Source organism: Protopterus annectens, chromosome 4.part1 (assembly GCF_019279795.1).
Source record: "Protopterus annectens isolate FY-2018-M chromosome 4.part1, PAN1.0, whole genome shotgun sequence".
Lineage (NCBI taxonomy): Eukaryota > Metazoa > Chordata > Ceratodontiformes > Protopteridae > Protopterus > Protopterus annectens.
In genome coordinates, this window is record NC_056734.1 from 812468106 (window position 1) to 812485481 (window position 17376).

The 17376-nt window shown below is 45.3% G+C and overlaps 1 protein-coding gene across 4 annotated transcripts in view; it reads left to right on the forward strand.

The window, feature by feature from the left end:
- NICN1 (nicolin 1) overlaps positions 1-17376 on the forward strand; it is a 525511-nt gene that overhangs the window by 118372 nt on the left and 389763 nt on the right. The gene's annotated exons all lie outside the window — the stretch shown is intronic.

The window sequence follows — 17376 nt, forward strand, 5'->3', positions numbered from 1 at the left end:
TTATTTTGCTGTTTTTGTCAGTGTAATATGAGACCGTTGTTCAGGCAGAGACTTGGAAAGATGTATAGGGTGTAAGAGAAACACTGCATTCTACATGCTTAAACTAGAAACTGCAACAAATTAGAACTGTACCAGGTTCAGCAGGAGCTAGCTAGAAACAGCAGATCTTGCTTTTGTGTGTCCTTGAAAAAACAATGACACAGCATAGTTGATGCTGATATTCTGTAGTAGAACTTATTTTCTACATGTTATGAAACAATCTGCAGATAAAGGTTTAAGGAGTGCACCTATGTGGTTGCAGATGGTATTTTAAAAGTACCTCATGAGACATTTTACATAACTTATCACTACTGTTAGTTGTGTCTCTAATTACATTATTCTTATCAGAGATGGAAGTTTCATCAATGTATACAAAGAAATATGTGTTATTTTTTCAGTGACTGCACAGAACATCTCACAATCTCAGTCCACAACATTACAAGAGCTGTTTCCATGAAATGACAAGCCATGCTATATGCTGTCTTTAAAAAAAGATATGTATTGTAAGCTAAACGGTCTTTTCTAGAATCTCAAAGTATAATATCAGATTTGTATTGCTGTCTAGAGCAGGACAGGAAATTGTGGAATAAGTCTAGTGTACATTTAGGAATGATTTTTTTTAATCTGTCAGGTTATCTCTGATGGGAAACCCATTTAGATTTTTGAAGAGCAACAGAAGTTATAAAACATATCACCTGCAGAGGGATATAAATTCAAAGCGTAACAACATTTTAACTGCAATCAGTAATTCAAAGTGCCTTGGATATGTGCTAGAAGTGCCTGCATGTTTCATTGAGTTTCTTGTAGTGTGCAGTGAATGTATATTTCATTGTGGTCCTGGTAGTGTGCAGTGGCTGTATGTTTCATTGCTGTTCTGGTGGTGTGCAGTTGCTGCATGTTTCATTGTGGTTCTGGTACTGTGCAGTGACTGCATGTTTCATTATGGTTCTGATGGAGTGCAGTGACTGCATGTTTCATTATGGTTCTGGTAGTGTGCAGTGGCTGCATGTTTCATTATTTTTCTAGTACTGTGCAGTGGCTGCATGTTTCATTGTGGTTCTGGTACTGTGCAGTGACTGCATGTTTCATTATGGTTCTGGTAGTGTGCAGTGGCTGCATGTTTCATTGTGGTTTTAGTGCTGTGCAGTGGCTGCATGTTTCATTGTGGTTTTAGTGCTGTGCAGTGGCTGCATGTTTCATTGTGGTTCTGGTACTGTGCAGTGACTGCATGTTTCATTATGGTTCTGGTAGTGTGCAGTGACTGCATGTTTTAATCTGTTTCTTGCAGTGTGTAGTGGCTACATGTTTCATTGAGTTTCTTTATAGTGTGCAGTTGCTGTATGTTTCATCGTGGTTCTCATAGGTGCAGTGAAAGCATGTTTCATTGTGGTTCTAGTAGGTGCAGTGCCAGTGTGTTTCATCGTGATTCTGATAGGTGCAGTGTCTGCATGTTTCATTGTGGTTCTACTAGGTGCAGTGCCAGTGTGTTTCATCGTGATCCTGATAGGTGCAGTGTCTGCATGTTTCATTGGGGTTCTGGTAGGTACAGTGGCAGCATGTTTCATCCTGGTTCTGGTAAATGCAGTGGCTGCATGTTTCATTGTGGTTCTGCTAGTGTGCATTGGCTGCATAGGTTCATTGGTAGGTACTAGGCTGTTGGCCCTAGGGCCTATATAAGCCTAGCCAAAGGTACCCTGGCTTTCGCCACCCAAGAAAATTATTTTCCTGTGCCACTGTCAAGCAAAGCCACAGAAGTGATCCCCGGGGTGAATTTCCTATCTCCCATCCAATCATCAAGATTTTTCTTGAAGAGTGCTAATGAGGAGCTTTGTTTGATATAGATAGGTAGTTTGCCCAGAGTATGGGAAGTCTCTGGGACAGGAATCTATCCCTCCAGCATATTCTGTTTATTGTGGTGACACGGTTTAGGTCCCTAGAGCGTGTAGCTCGTAGGGATTGGGATTTCTTTAAGTGGAGCATGTCTAAAAGCTCTGGGTTTGACATAGCTTTGTGTGTTAGGCAGAGATCGCCTCTGAGTAGGCGATATGCAACGGAGTAAAGCCGCAGTTGTTTGAGACGGTCTGCATAGGGCATCTCTTTGAAGCCGGTAATCCTCTTTGTGAGGTATTTCTGTGGCCTTTCCAGTTGTTGTAGATGTCTTGTGAAGTACATACCAAAAGGGGCATTGTACCCTATAATGGGTCTAATGAGTGATGAGTAGAGGGGAACAATGACCTCTTTTTTCCTGGATGAGAAACCTTTTGTAATGAGGTGTGCCACGTAGAAGGATTTCCTGACTACTGTGGCAATGTGATTATCAAAGGAGAGACTACTGTCCACCTGTGTCCCAAGGTCTCTTATCACACTTTCGGTGTTAAGTAGACTACCACCTATGTGGTAGTTCATGGGTACTGAGTTTTTACCAAAAGGGATGACAATGCACTTTTTGGCATTGAGCTTGAGGCCATGGCTTTGACACCAGGCATCTGTCTCAGCGAGGCCCTTTTGTAGGATGTCCACATCTTTTGGAGTTTTGATTATGGGTCCTAGTTTGCAGTCATCTGCGAACTTCATTAGCCAAAGACCTTCTGTGTTGGCCTGTACTTCAGAGAAGTAGATACCAAACAGGAGAGGACCCAGGACTGAACCCTGTGGTACTCCACTTGTCACTGGTCTGAAGTTGGATTTGGAGTCTGCTACTTTCACAGTGTGGGTTCTGTCAGTGAGCCAGTTGGCAACCCATCTTGTGACATAGGGATTTATACCTAGTTTAGTGAGTTTATCTATAATTCCAGAGTGGCGTTGGTGTCGAAAGCCCTGGCGAGATCTAGATAGGCTGTGTGAACCACCTTAACCTCATCTATGGCTTTGGTGACTGCTTCAAAGAAGTCTATCAGGTTTAGGAGACATGATCTGCCTTTTACAAACCCAAACTGGGTGGGGTCCTGAGTTTGGAGATTACCAATGTCATTGTTTATAAGTTCCATGATGATAACGTTCCTTAGCCTTGCAGACCAGGCGCGTTAGGCAAATGGGGCAGTAGTTTCCAGGGTCTGTGGTGGCTCCCCCTTTGTGGAGTGGGATAACTGTCGCTGTGCGCCATTCAGTGGGCACATAGCCTGAGGTGAGGCTATGATTGAACATGGTACTTAGGCGGGGTGCCAGTTCGTTCTGTAGTTCATGTAGAACACAGCCTGGGATGTCGTCAGGTCCCATGGATGCTGTGTTCTTGGCTTTGGATAGTGTGTTTTTTACCTGTGCAGCCGTGATTACAGGAACTTTGCATTCTTCTGGTATAGAGATGGGCTCTTTAGGGGATGACAGGGGAGTAAAGTTAGCACTGAACCTATCTGCCAGGATATTGGCAATATCAATTGGTTCTGTATATTTAGTGCCATTGTGCTGTAACTCAGAGCAGATCTGAGTGTTGCCGTTGGGATTCTTGACATAGCTATAAAATGCTTTGTGGTTGTCTTTAGAGTCAGTGGCAATTTTGTTTTCATAACTAGCTTTGGAGGATTTTATGAGGGATCTCAGCTTCTTACTGAGGCAGACTAGGGAGTTTCTCCAATCATGGGATTTTACTCTTTTTTGCAACAGTTTCTTTCTTCTGTTGTAGATTTTGTTTATGGCAGGGGACCACCAGATTGGCTTCCTTTTTTGGAGGATAGCATCTTGGTTCTGTTAGGGATTGCACGATCCATGCACTCGTGTAAGTGCTTATAAAGTGCATTTGTGTAGAATTCAGCAGTCATACCTCTATTGTCCGTCAGCATGGGTTTCTTGAAGTTTGCCATTTCTGTCTTAAGAAGCGTGAAGTTGGCTTTGGAGAATTTTTTTACTGTGGTTTCCCTAATGGGGAGTGGGGGAGGGATGTGGATGTCTAGGGTGATTAGCTTGTGGTCGGATCTGACCAACGAGGAATTGACCTCTGGTGTGGAGCACCGGTTGCCCATGTTGGTAATAACAAGGTCTAGGATATTGCTGCCCCTGGTGGGGGTGTGGATAAGTTGATCCATGGCATTGGAATTTATGAATTCCAGAAAATGTTGAGCACAAGAGTTGGTACATGAGTAGTTTTCCCAGTTAATGGTAGGGTAGTTGAAATCGCCCATTATTAGGGTGTTAGGTTGTACCCTAATATTTTCCAGTGTATTAGGAAATGAGGAGTGGGAATCCTGGGGCATGGTGGGGGATCTGTAGCAAGCGACAATTTGGATTGCGGTCTTGCCCAGAGTTAGTTGCAGTTGGATAATCTCGGATGCATTATGCTGAGCAACTAGCCTGGAGGTGTGGATATCCTTAATGAATATGGACACGCCTCCGCCTTTAGTGTTTTGGTCCAGGTTAGGTGGCCGAAAGGTGTGGTATGAATTATAGCCTGGTAATGCAGGGGTACTCTCTGGAGCCTTGAACCAGGTCTCTGTCACTGCATAGATGTCGATGTTCTCCATTTTAAGGAGTGCCTCGAGAGAGTGCATTTTGAGGTTTAGACTTCTAGCATTGAGTAGCAATACCCTCAGATTCTTCTTGCCTGTACCTGCATGTTTGTGTTTCTTCTAGTGTGCAGTGGCTGGGTATTTCTTTGTGGTTCTGATAGTGGGCAGTGGCTGCATGCCACATTGTATTATGAATGGCCACATAGTTGCTGTTGTACATATTGATGTATGACTTTTGCTATGTTATCTGGCTGAATGCCTCAGTGTGGCTTCTGTTATGTGTGTGGCAGCTGCGTCTTATTTTAGGCCTGTGTGGTATATAATGGCTACATGTCTGTCTCTGCTTATCCACGTTATACAAGTATGGGTCAACTGGATTTTAATCTTTAGCCTTGCAGTCTCTCTCTTTAGTCGGTGTTTTATACAGCTTACTGTGGGGAGCTTAGTATAAACTCAGATCTACTCCAGGCTATGTGGTTGTAGGCATTTTAAATATGCACCCTGCTTCAGATCGTTAATTACATCAACTTGTTCATAGGAATAAATGTATTTAAGCTGGTTTAACATTTGAAGTGGCTATCTGTCATGCTTTGCTGTGCCATTCTATTTATCTGTTTTTGTTGAAGTATGTTCAGTACATTTCTATAAATGATCAAGATTCCTTGATGTGAACTATATGTTAACACAACTATCATTTCAGCTTGTACTATAACTCGTAAAAAATTGTGACATTCATTGAATATTGATTTATTTTTATTTTCTGCCTGAATGGTCTAGCTGGAAGTAGACTTAGGAAGAAAAGTTCCAGATACAAATGGTAACAACAATAAATTTACAAGTATGCTAAGTACGATAGCAAATGCCCTTATTCAGAAACAACTGTCGTGTAATTTTGTCCAGAATTGGACCATCTGTGCCTTTACAAAACGTATATACAAGAGCTGTAGGTTAGTACTAAGCTAACTGCCCTTGCGAGCCATTTTAAGCTTAGCCAATTATCCCTTGTGAGACTCAAACCCTGCGCCTTGTGTTTGTAAGGCAAACACCTTAACAATTAGGCCACCCTGCCAACCCAAGTATATGCCTTAGTATTGCTTTAATGGTGTATGGTAACTGTGTACCTTCTGTGGAGTATATGCATAGTTGCTGTATGTTTCATATGCCTTAAGTGCTGTTTAGTTTTGCTGAGTGCCTGAATGTGCCTCCCATTGACCATCTTAGCGTGTGTTATGTGGAGTGCAATAGCTGTGTGCCTTGGCATAGATCCTATGGGTGTGTGTGTGTGTGTGTGTGGTAGTGTGGTATTTTTGTACCTACTGTGGCTTGTAGGAGCTGCATGCCTGAGTGTGTCTCCTGCTGTGCGTAGTATTGCTGCATGTCTCTGTGTTTCTTATGGTGTGTAGTAGCTGCATAATGTACCTTCTATGGTATGCTGTAGCTGCATGTTTCACTGTATCTGCTGAGGTAGCTACAGTCTAGTTTGATAATAGGCACACAGCATTAAAGAAGTGAGATTATGATTTCTGTTATCAAATCATGCACTCCTGTTATACACAGTTTATCCCCTGGAAAAAATATTTTTTGCACTTTATTCATTTGCTTTTACTGTATTTGTGTTTCCTCCTACTTTATTTTGCTTTTATTAAAAGTACTCAATTTTATTTATTCTGCTGCATTTATTACTGCTTGGTCGTAGCCTGATTAAATTGCAACTGTTAATGTTAAGTTGTCAATCTCGCCTTCGTTCTTGCTGGTTGGGATCGGAGCCAAGACTTGGCCATCTTCAATAGCTCGAGAGCTGTTTACTGGCTCGAGGCTACCCCTTATCCCATGATGCCTAGCGCTAGCTACCCAGATCTTGTTTGCCGTTTCAGCTGCGAGGTTCGTGGTACTGGCTCAGGCTTGTATATTTTTCTTTTACTACCTTTTCAGTCAGATTAGGGATTTTTTTCTGTCCTTATTGTATTTGTCTAGTAGTCGCTAACTAGTTGTGATAGTTTACTGTTTTTTGTGGGCTTTTCAGAACTCGTTTTAGTTAGAGAGTTCTTCCCCTCCCCCACCTCCCCCTCTTCCCTATCCATTAGCTTATTCTGTAGAATTTTCTTCCTTTTCTTTGTTTTAGGTAGCTGTTTTAGTTAGAGGCTTCCTAATTCCAAAAAATATATATATATATATAATAAGATATATCCTTATCTTGTAGTATATTGTGTCTTATTTGTGTTTTTTGTGGTAGCATTTACTGTTAGTTTACTGGTATTTCTTATTGTGTATTATGTCTAAGGAATACAAAGTGTCAGGATTCAAGAAGTGTGACTCATGCTGTCAGAAGATGTCTCTGACAGATGGGCACACTTCTTGCGTCTATTGTCTAGGCGCTGTACACCTGCAGGACTCTTGCTCTATCTGCCATGCATTTAGCCCAAGAATTCTGCAGGAGCGCAAGAATAAACTTATTTTGAGAGGGCTGCTTAAGCCTCAGGACTCACCGGCCAAGACTTTGCCAGTGAAGTCTCCTAAACCGGCCAAATCGTCGGCTCCCAGCTTGGAGCCGTCATCGGCCCAAGGCTTACCTTCCACTTTGGTTCCGGCTGGAACCGAGGAGACTGCTTCCTCATCAGCTCCAATACTCCCCTCGGAGCCGTCAAGGACTCAAAAAAGACCAAGGTCCCCTTCATTAGAGTCCATTCATTCGGCTCCTCGGTCTCCCCTCCTGCAAAGTGACCATAGTCATAGATCTTCACATTCCTCTCGGTCCTCCAGGCTCTCAGACCATGATGTGGAGAGAGTGGTCAGCAGGTTATTGAAGTCGCAGGCACTGGCCAAAATGTTGTCCAGCCCTCCTCAACAGGTGTTGGCTCCATCTGTTTCTATCGATGTTCCTCCTCCGACTCCATTGAGCTCGGAGCCGGAGTTTCTTGGGGTTCGAGTCGTGGAACCATCGGCTCTTATAACGATCTCTCCTTCGGATCCATCGTCGGCTCTGATCCCTTCGATGGGGCCTTCTATTGAGGGATCTGGGCGCCGAGACTCAGTTGGCTCCGGGGGGGGGCGAGTGGCATCGGACCCTTGTCTGACCCCGCTCTCCCTCTCGGAGCTTCGGCGCAGGTGAACTCAGCTCCTACATCGGCCTCGGAGCTATCTCCCTCAGTGCGGAGGAGGATTCCGGTCTCCTTGGAGCTGGAGCCTTCTCTTCATCGTGGCAGGGACGCCTTCGATGTCATGAGGAGTGTGCTGGCCTCTCAGCCAGCTCCACCTTCGACCCCACTGGCTCCGTCCCCCATAGTGCCTGCATCGACCTCTGCCCCTCCTCCAGACCCCAAGCATGGGGAACCAGCACTTCAGAGCACCCCATTGGTGTTTCCTGTTCCTCAGAGGCCTCCCCTGATCATTCAGAGGAGCCTCCTCGGAAGAAGAAGTGCAAGAGGAAGCACATTGACTCCCCCGAATCTGTCACTGCGGATACGGATTTGGATGAGTCGGAAGGGTCCCCGAGATCCCCCTCTGAAGATGTTTCCTTTTCGGACATCCTAGAAATACTTAAGCAGAGGGGGAACTGGAATACCCTAGCCCCTACCGAGGATGAATCTGTATTCCTGGATGCGTTCGGTTCCCGACCTTCCACCTCCTGGGTTTCTCCGCCCTTCGATCCACTAATGTCTGTGGTGGCTCGAAGGGATTGGTCAGCCCCGGATACAGTGGAACCAACCCCGAGGAGAACAGGCAAGTTTATTACTGCACCCCCTGACAAGCAGTTCCTTACTAAGGGTGTTCCCGTGGATGCCATGGTGGTAGCAGCAGCCACTAAAAAGGAGTTAGCGGAAACTTCTTCTTCTGTCCATCCTCCTAACAAGGAGTCTAGGACCATGGACAGATATGGGAAGCGAATGTTTGCTTCAGCGACCTTTTCCATGAGGTCACTGAACTACTTATGCCATTTTACCCGGCTTCAGAGGGATCTCCTGAAAGAGCTCGGAGATACCCTGCAGGATCCTTCAGCTGAAGGGGCTCAGGCTAAAGTGGCCTCTCAGCTGGCAACCCTTAACTCAGTAGTCAACTCCTCCATGAGGCTCATTTCCTATGCAGCCGATGGGGCGAGTAGAGCCGCAGGCACAGGCGTGGCACTTTGGAGACATGCATGGATGCGGCTGTGTAATTTTGCGGAACCCTTCAGAGCATCATTCACCAACACTCCCTTTGACGGTTCCTTTCTTTTTGGACCACAGGTGAAAGACACTCTTACTAGGTGTGAACAGGAAGGCAAGACTCTCTCTGCCATGGGAGTCTGTTTTTCCACTCCCTCTAGACCATACCCCAAGGGTCAGAAGAGTGGGAAGATGTGGTTTCGGAAATCCCAGGGATCTTCACCTGACACACGTGGTGATTTTTCCTCCAGGGGCAGAGGAGGAAATAACAATAATAACAGATGCCACCCTCATGGCAGATGGGGTCTGCAGAACCAGGGCAGTAGAGAATCCTTTTCTGACAAGCCCTTCCAACATCCCTGAAGGGGAAGACTTTCATTGTACCCAAAAGCCTGGCTAAGCATAACACAAGACAAATGGGTACATTCAGTAATATCCGGAGGTTACAGAATTCCTTTCATTCAGCCCCCTTTACCGTCATGCAAGTCCCTCCCAGATGTTCCACCCAATCTGAGGGACCAAGCAGTTATAGAAGTTTCAAAACTGCTAGAAAAAAGAGTCATCCAGGAAGTCCCGGCAGACCAACATGGATCCGGAACTTACTCAAGGTTCTTTTTGGTACCAAAAAAGACAGGGGACTGGAGACCTATTTTGGATCTCAGCAGACTGAACAAGTCTGTTCAAAGAACAAAGTTTCGGATGGTCACGCTACAGTCCATTCTACCCTTTCTGGGTCAGGACAATTGGATGTGCTCTATAGGTCTCCAGGATGCATACTATCACATCAAAATGGATAGACGCTCCAGGAGGTTCCTTTGCTTCCGGCTGGGAGCCAGTCATTACCAGTTCAGAGCTCTGCCCTTTGGTCTCACCACAGCACCCAGGGTGTTCACCAAATGTATGGCAGTGGTCATGGCTCACCTGAGGCGTCAAGGATTCCAGGTGTTTCCATATCTAGACAACTGGGTCCTTACTGCTACTACCAGGCATCAACTCCTTCAGGCCAGGGACTATACAATCTCAATTTGCTTCCAGCTAGGCATTACCATAAATTTCGAAAAATCTGCCTTGTTGCCCTGTCAATCTATTACTTATGTAGGAGCAGACTTAGATACAAGGAGCATGTCTGCAAAGCTACCCTTGGACAGGGTGTCCACTATTCGCCAGCAAGTTCATGTCCTCATGCAATGCAAAAGAGTACAAGTCAGGTACGTCCTTCAAACTCTAGGTTCTATGGCGGCGGCAGATCTTCTGATACCCCTGGCCAGCTTCCACATGAGAATCCTGAAGTGGCTCCTGTTCACGCAGTGGTCCTTTCAACAGTTCCCCGTGTCTCACATGATCATCATCACAGAAGCATGCAAAAGGCACCTTTCCTGGTGGATGGTCTCCCCACTAGTGATTCAGGGCAGACCCTTCATTCAGCCTTCTCCGGTTGCTACAGTGACCACGGACGCCTCCCTGATAGGGTGGGGGGGCATTATCAGGGAAGGACAGTCCAGGGCACTTGACAGGCTCACAAGTACCATCTGCATATAAATGTCCTAGAGATGAGAGCCGTGCTCCTAGCGTTGCAAGCTCTTCAGGACTCTCTTCCTTCTGGGACCATTGCAATTCAAACGGACAACATGTCAGTGGTGTGGTACATCAACAAGCAGGGGGGAACCAGGTCCTACCCCCTATGTCGAGAAGCCCTCAGACTCTGGCAGTGGGCGATTTCCTCCCAATGATTTCTGATTGCAACGCACATCCCTGGGACATCCAACGTCATAGCGGACAGGCTCAGCAGAGCTATTCTCATGCCTTATGAGTGGTCTCTGAATCAGGCAGTTGCGGATTTAATCTTCCGCAAATAGGGTCAGCCTTGCTGCGACCTTTTTGCCACCTCCTTCAATAGCAAATGCAGCAGCTACTTCTCCCTTCTTCCGCTTCCTGGTCACCCTCCCAGAGACGCTCTAGTCCACGATTGGCCTTAGGGACTTCTTTATGCCTTCCCTCTGTTTCCCCTGATACCGAAACTCATTCAGAAAGCTATGTCATTGGGTTGCAAAATGATTCTCATTGCCGCTTACTGGCCTCAACAGATATGGTTCCCTTTTCTGCACCATTATCTTCTCAAGCAGCCTTGGACTCTGGATCCGATTCCAGACCTACTTATTCATCAATCAGGCGGGCTGCATCAATCCCTTCAAACGCTCCAGCTCACAGCTTGGTTGCTCCACTTCCAACCTTAGCCAGGCTTCCCAGTATTTCCCCGGCCGTTCGCGACATTATTGGTTCCTCCCATAAGTCTGCCACTAGAAGGACTTACGCTAGTAAATGGAAATGTTTTTCTTGTTGGGCAGGGGATAGAAATATAGATCCCTTCACAGCCCCTATCCACGAGATGTTGGAGTTCCTAACAGAACTCTTTCATTCGGGGTCCGCTTCTGCTGCAATCAGGGTTCAATTAGCGGACATTTCAAATTACCATGTCGGTTTTTCTAATGCCAACATTATGTCTCATAAGCTATGTAAAGCGTTTCTAAGAGGGGCTACTCTCCTTAGACCCCCAGTGAGAGATCACCCTCCTCCTTGGGACCTTAATTTGGTACTAACCTCATTAATTATGCCCCCTTTTGAACCGGCAGCTTCCTGCTCCATTAGGTTTCTATCTTAGAAGACTCATTCTGGTAGCTATTACTTCAGCCAGACGTGTCTCTGAACTTCAGGCACTATCCGTCCATCCTCCATACTTAGTATTTCATAAGGACAGGGTTGCTCTGAGGACTAATCCTTCTTTTCTTCCAAAGGTCTGCTCAGAAAACAATTTGAATCAGTCTATAGACCTACCTGTGTTTTTCCCTAACCACACCAACAAGTCAGAATACAAGTTACATCAATTGGATGTTCATAGACAGTTGTGTTTCTACCTGCATAGGACGAAGGATATAAGGAAGTCTGACCAACTTTTCCTTTCCTATGCTCGGGGCAAACAGGGTCTCCCAGTTTCCAAAGTGACCTTATCCAGGTGGTTGTCTCATATCATTACCTTATCTACCAACTAAGGAACAAAGACTTACCAATCAAACCGAAGGGTCATTCTACCAGGGCCTTAGCCACTTCTGTAGCCTTCCAGTCTAGGTTGCCCATGGACTCTGTGCCGCCGCTACGTAGGCAAATCCTCATACCTTTATTTCTCATTACAAGTTGGATGTGGTCTCCAGAAGTAGAGCTAGCTTTGGTTCCACTGTTCTAAAGAGTCTGTTCCAATGAGCCACCCAGGATTGTAGGTGCTAGGGACGCTGCCCCAACCAGCAAGAATGAAGGCGAGATTGACAACTTAACATAAAAGAAGTTATGTACCTACCATAACGTTCCATGTTAGTTGTCTTCATTTCGCCTTCTTTCTTGTGTCCCCCCCTCCATCCCCCTATCCTGTTGAACTGAGAGGAGTTCAATTTTTCACTGGCTGAGTGTTTGCTGGTTTGTTTCCTTTACTGACTTAGACAGTAGGACAGGTATGTTTAACCATTTGTTTGGAGGGGTTTCTTCCTATAGCTATGTCTGGGTTAGCTATTTCAAACGAGATCTGAGTAGCTAGCGCTAGGCATCATGGGATAAGGGGTAGCCTCGAGCCAGTAAACAGCTCTCGAGCTATTGAAGATGGCCGAGTCGGAGCCGAGGATCGGCTCCGATCCCAACCAGCAAGAAAGAAGGCGAGATGAAGACAACTAACATGGAACGTTATGGAAGGTACATAACTTCTTTTTCTAAGTCTTTTGGTTTAAGCACTTGGGCTTCATACAGGCTGTTTTACATTAAGAAGGTTTGTGGTCTGCACTGCTGTGGCAGGACAGGTAGCTTACATCCTTCTAAGCTGAGAATTGCTGATTAAAGGCCCAGAGTCTGCTATTCTAAAAGTGTATTAGTTCTGGCTTAAGCACTTGGGCTTCAGGCCAGTTATTCTACATTAAGAAGGTTTGTGATCTGCACTCTTTTGGGAGGAGAGGCTGGATTCTACCCTTCTGAGCTGGGAATTTCTGGTCACAGGCTTATTGTGACTGCTTATTTAAACTGTTTCTTTCTGAAATTGGTGCGCCTTGTTGCTGTAGCATAGACCAGATTCAGGCCTGCTGAATCTAGCTTTGTTTGTATAACTTGAGCACTGATCCAGGCCATCTTTTTTTGGAGAAGGTTCCCCTGCACCCTAGTAAGCAGGTGTATGCAGTTAGAACTTGTCTGATTGAAGACTGCTGGAACAGGGCGCAGTTTTGAGCTTTTTTCTGGTTAACTGGGTAACTTGTTTAAATCAGTTTGTTCATTTTCTATTGTTTATATATATATATATATATATATATATATATATATATATATATATATATATATATATATATATATATATATATATATATATATATATATATTGGTACTTTATTCATCTGCTTTCACTGTATTTGTGTTTCTTCCTACTTTATTACTGGGGGCATTGACTACAACTCTGATCTGCGCTATATAACAATAAGTATCCTTTTCTGTTCTTTTAAAGTGTTTTTTTTTTAGTGTATCTGCTTTACTTTATGAAAAAAATATATATACTTGTTTCCCGCCTTTCTAAGATAGTGTAGTCCAGTTTTCAGGTTAGTGCTGAATTCAGGCCTGTGTTACAAATCTCTGTGTTTGCCCATACCTTACTTGGATAGAAGGAAGTTTCTCTGTTCACCTGTGAGAGAGGGGAGCTTTGAGCAGCCTATCTGTCCCTGGAGGAGTGGTTTCAGCCCAGAAATTAGAAGTTTATTGGCCATTTTGGGCTAATTTTTATCTCTTTCATTTCCGTGCTATAAATACCATATTTGCCCGGGTTTGCGGTTAGCTAGGGTAAAACTATTCCCGGCTCCACAAAGTCTCCTCTTTAATTTTTCCCTTGGAACTAGACAAACTTTCAACTTAAGCACTCAAGCCATTCATTTCTCAGCCCGGCACTTGCTCAAAACTTATAGCAAGCACTTATAAACCCTAGCACTAGACCCTCCTGTACTGTACAGAAGGACAAGGCTCTCTATTCGACCATACCAGCCATCCAGTAAAACAGTTCACTGTACTTATCCAGGCATGTCCAAAGGGCAGTTTCAGGTGTACTCCCCAGTCCAACTGGTGAATCTGGGCATTTTGAGGCAATGTTACAACTGCCTCATGTACACAGACAACCCCCTCCTCCTGACACCAAACACTAATACATGCGAGAGATGCAGTTATACAGCCAAACTAGAAGCTAAGCTGTCTCAACCCAAGACTGGATCAGACAGTCAAGAGGAGAAGGGAAATACTTGCATCACACCAGCAGTCTTACATAGACCCATTAAACCAGCACCGGCAAAAAAGACACACAAATACATGGAAACATACTCGGAGGTGCTAAATAAAAATCTGCAAAACCAACAGAGACCTCCACAGCAAACATCCAAGCAACCTTCACCCCCCAACACAAACCATGAAACACATACTTCACAAAACCAGTGTACCATGCAGTCACAGCCCTTAAGGCAAAATAACATACCCAACATACTAGTAATAGGTGACTCTATAGTCAGGCACACTGACGTCCCACTCACTAGGCTGAATAAGGAGAAGGTTATTGTTAGCTGCCTGTCGGGTGCCAGATTCTGCCACATAACACAAGCACTCAGGTCACTCCATAACAAGTACAAATATGACTCTGTCATTGTCCATGTTGGTGTGAATGACCTGAGCCATACCTCCCTGGACTACATGAAAAGAGACATGGAAGAGCTCTCTGATCACGTAGCCCAGGCCGGTGTGACCCTGTCCCTGAGTATCATCCTGCCTTCACCAAGAATGATACCACGGTATAAAGAAAAAAATTCCCGATTTCAACAATTGGCTAAGTTTCTGGTGTCATTCAAAGGGGATCCTGTCCGCCTGGGATGACATGCTCGACAAGCCACACTGCTTCGCTAGAGACAGCTTGCACCTGTCACCCATAGGCTTTCGAATACTTGCTAAGGCTCTTGCCACCCCCATAGTGCCATTTTTATGCAAGGCTGAAAAGGCAAACCCACCGCTGCAAATAGCACAAGTAACAAAAAACTGAGGGTAATGCTACTCAGTGCCAGAAGTCTAAACCTCAAAATGCACGCACTCAAGGCACTCCTCAGGATGGAGAAAATCGATATATGTGCAGTAACAGAAACCTGATTTAAGGGTCCAGAAAGCACCCCAGCACTACCAGGCTACAACTCATACCATACATTTCGGCCACAGAACCCAAACCGAAATACAAACGGCGGGGGCGTATCCATATTCATCAAGGATACCCACACCTCCAGGTTAGTGGCACAGCACAATGCTTCAGAGATCATCCACGTGCAACTAACAATGGGCAAAACTGCAATTCAAATTGTAGCTTGCTACAGATCACCCACCATGTCCCAGGACCCCCATTCCATGTTTCTGGAAATACTGGGAAACATAAAGGTTCTACCAAACACCCTAATATTGGGTGATTTCAATTACCCAAACATTAACTGGAAGAACTACTCAAGTACTAACTCCCTTGACCAACTTTTCCTAGAATTTATAAACTCAAATGCCCTGGTTCAACTGGTCAACACTCCCACCAGAGGTGACAACATATTGGACCTGGTCATCACCAACATGGGCGACCGGTGTTCCACACCAGAGGTCAACCCCTCGCTGGTTAGATCTGACCATAAACAAATCACTTTGAATATCCATATTCCACCCCCACCCCCGGACAAGAAAGCCACCATGAAAAACTTTTCAAAAGCAAACTTCATGTTACTTAAGACTGAGGTGGAAAGTTTCAAAGCCCCCATGCTGAAGGATAACACTGTCCAAGCTGCAAAATCCTTTACTAATTCATTCTATGGGCAGCTACAAGAATGCATGGATCGTGCCATCCCAAGCAAAACCAAGACTCACTCCTCCAAGAAAAGGAAACCAGTCTGGTGGACTCCTGCCATAAACAAGCTATACAATAGAAGGAGGAGACTAGTACACAAAAGAGTAAAATCCCAAGAAGGGAAGACATCCCTGATCAGTATCAGCAAGAAACTATGATTCCTCATAAAGTCATCCAAGGCGAGCTTTGAAAGAAAAATTGCCAAGGACTCCAAAGGTAACCACAAGGCATTCTTTAGCTATGTCAAGAATCTAAGTGGCAATGCTCAGATCTGCTCAGAGTTAGTGCAGAATGGCACAAAATGCACTGAACTGACCGATATCGCCAACATCCCGCAGGTTCAGTGCAAACTTCACCCACCTCTCATCCCCAAAAGGACCCATAACCATACCAGAAGAATGTAGAGTCCCTGAAATCACAGACACTCAGGTTAAAACAGCCCTCTCCAAAGCCAAAAACACAGCATCAATGGGACCGGACGGTGTCCCAGGCTGCGTCCTACACAAGCTCAAAGACGAATTAACCCCTCACCGAAACACACTGTTCAAATTCAGCCTCTCCACAGGCTACATACCCATAGAGTTGCGCATAGCAACGGTTATTCCGCTCCACAAAGGTGGAGCCACAACAGACCCCGGGAACTATCGCCCTATAAGCCTGACTAGCGTGGTCTGCAAGGCTATGGAGTGCATCATCATGGAACTCATTAACAGAGACATTGGGAACCTCCAAACACTGGACTCTACCCAGTTTGTCTTTGTTAAGGGCAGATCATGCCTCCTAAACCTGGTGGACTTCTTTGAGACAGTTACCAGGGCTATAGACGAGGGGAAAGGTGGTACACACAGCCTACCTAGACCTCGCTAAGGCCTTCAACACCATTCCCCATTCTGGTATTATAGACAAGCTCACCAGCCTGAACATAAACCCATACGTCAAATGATGGGTTGCCAGCTGGCTCGTGGACAGAACCCACATGGTGAAAGTTGTGGGAGCTAGGTCCGTCTCTAAACCGGTTACAAGTGGTGTTCCCCAGGGCTTAGTCCTAGGACCCCTTCTGTTCGGCATATACTTCTCAGAGGTACAGGCAAGCACAGAAGGACTATGGCTGACCAAGTTCGCAGATGACTGCAAACTAGGGGCTATAATTGACTCTCCGGCTGACATAGACATCCTCCAAAAGGGTCTCACTGAGACGGATACCTGGTGTCAAAATCATGGCCTCAAGCTAAATGCCAAAAAGTGCATAGTCATCCCCTTTGGAAAAAACAAAGTACCCACAAACTACCACATAGGTGTTAGTCCCCTAAATACAGAAGACGTATTAAGGGATCTGGGGACCCAAGTAGATAGTAATCTCACCTTTGATAATCACATTGCCAAAGTGGTTAGAAAATCCTTCTACGTGGCCCACCTAATCACAAAAGGGTTCGCATCCAGATCAGAAGAGGTCATTGTGCCCCTCTACTCATCACTCATCAGACCCATCTTAGAGTACAACGCCCCATTTGGGATGTACCTTACAAGACACCTGCAACAGCTGGAAAGACCACAGAAGTACCTCACCAAGAGGATCAATAGCCTCAAACAGATGTCCTATGCAGCTCGACTGAAGAAACTCCAGTTGTACTCAGTTGCATACCGCCTACTCAGAGGTGATCTCTGCCTGACATACAAGGCCATGGCCAACCCAGAATTGATGGACATGCTCCACCAAAAGAAAACCTTATCCCCTCGAGCCACACGCTCTAGGGATCTAAACCTCACCACAACAATAAATAGGACGTGCTGGAGGGATAGATTCCTGTCCCAGAGACTTCCCATGCTTTGGAAC